The sequence below is a fragment of the Agelaius tricolor genome, unplaced genomic scaffold (genome assembly GCF_023055355.1).
Source record: "Agelaius tricolor isolate 1412-34295 unplaced genomic scaffold, bAgeTri1.0.p SCAF_1, whole genome shotgun sequence".
Classification (NCBI taxonomy): domain Eukaryota; kingdom Metazoa; phylum Chordata; class Aves; order Passeriformes; family Icteridae; genus Agelaius; species Agelaius tricolor.
Window position 1 is genome coordinate 96186595 of NW_027269261.1, and position 6797 is coordinate 96193391.

Genomic DNA, 6797 nt, shown 5'->3' on the forward strand with positions numbered 1-6797 from the left:
CCATGCTTGCAAAAAAAGGAAAATCTATTAGAAAAAGCCCTCAAAATATTTTCTGCTAATCATGATATTACTTTTATTGCATTGCCACACTACTGTTTGCATGCTTCTCTCAGCCAGTTTCATCTGTTCAAAGACATTTCTCATATTCTGTTTTTTCAGGGATAACAAGGGGTTTGAGCACGTCTTGTCTCAGTTCACCTGTGTGACACAGGATCTTCACAGGAATTGGCCCGATTTTTGGGGTGACTGTTTTCCTGAAACAATCCCATAACTGTTATTTCTTGCTGCATTTCCTTAACAGGTAAGAAGTACCAGAGTAAGAAGTTGTGCTCTCTGTTCCATGAAGAACCCTCTAGGATGTCCACCTGGAATGAGGGAAGTCGGTTCAAAAACAGATTTCACCCATTTCAGAGCAGGAGTTGAACAACTGCTTTGGGAACGTGTCTTAGTGTTGTCAGGTATTCTGAAGTGCTTTCTCTTCAATGTCTGCTTCTGATGCAGTTCTGCTTAAATTTCTTTTTTTTAACATTTAGTGCAAATTTCTATCAACATTAGAAACAGAGATGGAATAACTTCTCAGAATATCCTACAGCATGTGACATGGGTATTGCCTGAGATCTGAATCATGGTCTCTTGCAGCCTGACAAAGTGCCTTCCTCATGCTTTGCAAAGGATGAAATGCCACAAAGTAATGAGTGTGGTTTTCAGTTCACTATTTCTTTGTTCTGAGGGTACAAAGCAGCAGTCAAGTACCTTACAGAAGTCCAAAGTATTTGACATCCAAAAATACAAGTTAACTTAGGTAGGTCTTTTGAATGCTAACCTAGTGAAGGTTCATATAAGTCACCATAATACATAGGCACCTGTGCATGGTGCTCCCCCATCTACATGTTCCTCTGTAACTGGTAACAACTGCATTTGCTGTATGAAAGGGTCATCTTGGTTGATTTCCCAGAAATTGAGTTGTTCCTGTGATGTATCTTTTGTCTGGGTTCTCCTCTCAATCATTTATTGACTTACTTGCCAGTTTCTCCTCTTTTGCTGTGTGGGAATGCTTGGTTCCATGACAAATGAACTAGCTTTGAGTTTAATGGGTTTTCCAATATTTTTAGCATTTGTCAGGAGGGAAAACCATAGATGAGGAAGCCTATACATCCCACAGAAATGTGAGACACAATTTGTATGGAAAGGTAGTATCTTCTCTTAGATCACCTAGAGCTTCAGAGAAAAAAGAGATGTTTTTAAACTTCAGGCTTCCTCCTTCATATTTTGAGCTCAACCATCACAACTAAAACACTGCTACTGTGTTTTGTAAACTGTTGCAGTAAGTAGCATTTTAAGAGGGTCTCCCATTTCTCCTGTGCACCTATATCTCAAAAAGCTGAATGTCTGCTCTTAATTTACATTATTTAAGATCAATTAAATCACATCAAATGATCAAAGCAATTATCACTCAAACAGTTGTAGGTTGGCCAAGTCCTTTTCTGAGACCTGTCAGTAAAAATGCTGTCTCCATTAATACAAGCCCAAATTATTTATATCTCCATTATACTGCCTGAATTGTTATCCTGAGGAAGTTTTGTCTGCCTTGAAGCTAAGGAAAGGATATAATGTGACATGAATGATTTGGTATTAACACATTTTGCTGTTTCTGTGCCCATGGGGAGGAAATCACCATCATATGCTAGCACTAGCATATTCACCAACAGCTAAGTAGAAAATCCTAAAGGTATGAGGAGGACCTCATGTGGTCTCCTATTTGCTCTCTTTTATATAAATAAATATAATAAGCCTGTTTTTCTAAAATGCATTTATTTAACTAATCAGAAAATGATAGAGCCAACTTAAAGCTTTGCTGATTTGCTTTCTTCATGCTTCACTCATGCTACAGCTATTCATATTTCTACAATTCTGTATCTAATTTACTATATGTTTATAATGCTGAAATATAGCTTAAGAAAGGGTTTCTTTATTTACAATTTATCTGATGTATATAGTCTCTTGCAGAAGTAATTCCTGCCATGTTAAATGTTAGAGTAAAACAAGGAGTTCTCTTTATTTGAATTTCTTGCCCTTCACCCAGCAGAGTTGCCTGTAGCCCCCAGGACCTGTTTTATGTTAAGGTGTTAGTTATTAATATTTTGTGTGTTTCAAATAGCTAGAAAAAGAACTGCAAGAAGACACCAGCAGTTATTTAAATCCTATTGTGTAGCAAATGGCAGAGGTGGGGCACACAAAGGCATGCCAGAGGATAAAATAACACTCTCTTGACTGAGACACTGGAGACCCAATTAAATCCCACTGCAACCTTTCTCCTCCTTCATAAAGTGGCCATAATAGTGGTTGGTCATACATTTTAAACTAAAGCTGCATCTGTGTGATTCACATCCCTGACACAGAAACTGGGGTTTTATTGTGTGTAACACCATTGATCTGACTTAACATAACACTTGGTAGTGGCTAAGAAGCTCCAATACACATCTGGCCAATGTAGTTCTCAAAGGAGTCATAACTCAATCCAGTAAAAATTGCATTTCTTTGAGGAAAGTTACTTCCATGTGAAGTTTTAACTGTTTGACCTTATCAGTTAATAAGTGGTGTCCTAAAAGAGTTGCATGTGTTACTTTTCCATATCCTGTGTAAGCTCCAAACTTTGGAATTGACTTTCATTTCTCCACAGTACACTTACTAAGATTGCATGTTGGTAGAGTTCAGGCCTGGATCAGACACAAAACATGAGAGCTCAGCTAGCTGAGTAGTTAAAGAAGGTTCATGAATTGATACACATTTTCAAATGAACACAGATTAACTTCAGAACAAGGGAAACTTTGCTCTTATTGCAATATATCCTGCACCAGGTTGCAACATACTGCAAGTGAAGGTGCCTTGGAGTTGCCCAAGGCATAACAAAGGAAAGAAAGTGTGGCTTATTATGCCAAAATTGTTTGCCTTCCCCTTTCTTCAAAGGATGTATTTGCTATAGAGTAGAGTTGAGTGAAAAGTGGTAATAGCCTTTGATAATGTGTTCTTTAAAGGAAATTTCATTAAAGAAATTTCTTAAAATCTTTTTTTGTAGTATACAGAAGTTTCCATATGGCTGCTTCAGAGTAGGAGATGAATATATCATTTCTTCTGGTCTTTTCCTAAATTAAATTCCATTGTACTTTACTAAATAAGCTTAGCTCAGTCAGACCTATTGTTGTGTTTTCTGATGGAAAACATGGTTCTGTTGATATTTCTACCTCTTCTTCTGAAGTATTCTTGCAGTAAATGACTAATCTTCTCTTTCTAAATCATCTTACTAGATGAGAAGAGTCAATAGATAAGCAGACAGTAGGTTTGTTTGGTTTTGATTGGGGGATAGGGGGAAATGTGAAGGAAAAAATTATTTTTCTCCTGCTCCTTTTTCCCTGACCATCTGGGCTTCATGGAGAACAAGAATGCCTTCTGTATTTACAAGTTTAAACAATCTCTGCTGATGGGGGGGAAAGAAAATAATTTTTTTGTATATTCGTTTGAGGGAGATTAAGCAAGAGTCCTGCTTGAAGGACTTTTTAAAAGATCCATAATTAGATAACTGGTTCAGCTGTAAAGTTGAACTATAAATTAAGTTGGAATGGCTATGGAAAGGCTTAATTTCTTGTCTGGAATGTTGTTTAGTTAGTGCAGTCTGTCTTTTTTTTTTCTTTCGTGTTTAGAGGTGAGCATATTTTGGAATTTGCTTCCAATGTAGTTACTTACATTGATATTTTCTGCTGTGAAAATAGCTTCTGCTTAAGCTTTAAAAAGCTCTTTTGTGGAGAGAATGGAAATCAAGATATTTGACTTGTTAATACATAGTTGGTAGAATTGCTAAGCACCTCTGCATGATTTTGAAAGTAAACTGTTGAATACAAGATACACATAGCAGTAGAGAAGGATCACATTGTGCAAGCATATTCACACGGGGATGGTGGTGATAATTTAACACCTCTCTGCAGAGTCATCTTGATGCCAGTGTACTTAAAGCAGCTATTGAGAGCGAAGCATCTGCTAAGTTATTTTGCTGTAGTATGACCTAAAACCAGATTTGCAAGTGGCAAAGCTATGCTGTCATACATCAACTGGTAAAGTGCATGCTGCCAGCAACAGAACCCACAGTTCTCTGTCTCAGGCATAACCTCTCCCTCTCACAGGCTTAAATTCCTCCAGGTAGAAGACACAGGCTTAAATTCCTCCAGGTAGAAGGTGGAAATCAGCCTTGTTCCCTTTTCTATCACAAATGGGGGAGGATGTGGAATCAAATAATCAACACTTCCTCCCTGTTTTGAAAGGAGAGGGGTGGCTGACATTTGTGAACAGCCCACCTTGTCAGTCCTCTGATCCTCAAGCACTGAGAGTAAGGACTGCACAATGTTTGTGGAACTGTGAAAGATTTAGAAAGAAAACAGGGGTACCAGGGAGCTGTTTATCAAAGGCCTGTGTAGCTGCAGCTGGCACCTTTAATGTTAAAAAAGGGCATCTGTGGGCAAAACTGTTTCTAGACCTGGGCAGCAACTGAGGTTTTCACTACCCCCAAGTGTGTGTGAAGTGTGTTCACTCAAGCTTAGATGTCATAGATATCTGTAACTTTGCATCCATTGCAACATTCTTGGGATTCAAATTATCCCTTCTAGCTTGAAGCAGCCTGTGAAAATCAATCCACAGCAGTCTTCTTCATCAGTTCTAAGAACATACACAATCACAAGCCACAGAAACTGATTCCTCCCCCAGCTCTCCTCTTAACAGGGTGCTAACTTCAAAGGTTGCTCTTGACCGTTGAAATACCAACTGTATTAAACAAGTGGTCCAAATGCAAGCAACCAGTTTGAATTGCTGGAATTCAATTATAAGCAGCTGGCTTTACTTCTAACTGAGGATCTAATAGTTAAAAAAAAAAAAAAAAAAGCTACAGACCAAAACAAAATTCCAAACTAAATCCATCTGTCTGCTTCTGCTCAATGAAAGTTAAATAGTAAGTGTGCCACTTTGAAGCCCAGATGAAAGTTTCACTGTTCAGAGCATGTGCAGCCTGTACAAACACATTTACAAAGGCAGATGTCTTCCTACAGGAGGTAAAAATAAACCTCTCTACGGGTTTCCTCTTCCTCTGTGTGTGTTTTAATTCTTCTGAATCACAAAATATGACGCAAAGTCACAGCAGCATGCACAGATGGATGGTTAATACGCAGCTCTGGTTGTTCTGAGGAGGTTGCTGTTTGACTTGCGTCTTTTCAGCTGAGTCATGAAGCATAACTATGCAGTTGTACATTTCTTTGTCTCAGTGCTCCAGGCAAGGAGGCTGCTGAGAGCAGCTATCTCTGGCCGGGAGGGAACACAAAAGCAGGGATTTAGAGTACGGAGCAGGGCAGTGCTGAGCTGGTGCATGCTTCTGCAACAATGGGGAGCCATGGCAGGCCCCTGCCCCAGCACGGCTTCTCTACCAGCCAGCCCAGGGGCAGCTCACGTGGATAAGAAAGCACAGAGGATGATACAAATAAACCACTAAAAGAATTTGAAGTAATGGGATCAAAATAATCCCTCCTAAAAAAAAATCCCTGAAAAATCTCAATATCAGCAAGCCAGTTAGCATAGTCAATAAAATATTTTGACTCTTTGCATAGTGCCTTTATTGCATGTGATTTTGATCTGAGAACTAACTATTTGTAAAGAAAGTACCAAGACTTCTCAAATGGGCTTCAGTCATGCTCCGAAGAATCCTCTGAGGCCCCTCCATTTTCACACACAGTTTGTTTGAAGTCACTGTCTCCAGCTGTAATTGTGTCCTGGAGCTTTTACTTTAAATGAAAATGGCTTCACATTGAACCCTAACCCTTATTACCATCTTCAAAAGGGAAGAGGCCCAGTGGTAGTTGTATGAGTTTGAGTAGACCTAACTGACTCCTTCAGAGAGAAAAATTACCTTAAATAGGTAATAGTCAAAAATGTATTGGCTAGTAATATATCAATGGATATAATAATGGAATATAAATAACTAGTCTTTACACCCAGTGTTTTCCACATGAGTGACTTCAAACACTTCTTGGTTATAGTGCCTTTGTTCATGAGATGGGATAGTGTAACAGAGAACTACTTGGAAGAGATGAGGGGAGAGGCAGTTGTGGAAGGGGAGCCAGTACTGTGAATACCTTGCTGCTCTTCAAAACCTCTGTACCCTGTGAATGCAGCCCCTAAGCCTCTGAAAAGTCAGCTATTGGCTTGTGACTGCTTAGGACATTTTTGTGCTTTGAGCCCTGACAGCTGAGATGCAAAGGTGAACAGATTTCTCAAATTTCTCTAAATATACAGTTGGTTCCATCGTGGAATGTTCACACATCTAGAAATAGGTAACACAGGAGAGGAACCAAAAGCTAAACCTGTTGGTTTAAAGCTAAATTGTTATGCAGGCACAGACTGGGGGTCTGAAAAATAGGAGGCTCTGGCACAGTAATAAGCAGCATCACTGGAAAGGTATTCCATCCACAGGTAACGCTTCCTACAGCAAAAGCCTCTGGTCAGTGCAGTCTGCATTGCCTGGGTAAGATCAGCCTCGTGTTTTATTCAATGATGACAATAATGACAAACTAGCAACTAGAATTCTATTCAAATCAGTGTAATTCTGCTTTGTATTTCAGAAAAGGAAAATAGTATGCAAACTTTTTTTGTATAGAATGTGAATCAATCGTCTCATTCTCCTTTATAACTGCTTACATAGTTAAAACCCACACATTGCAGCTATGCAGGTTTAAAACAACATTCAGCAATGTATAAAATAGGAG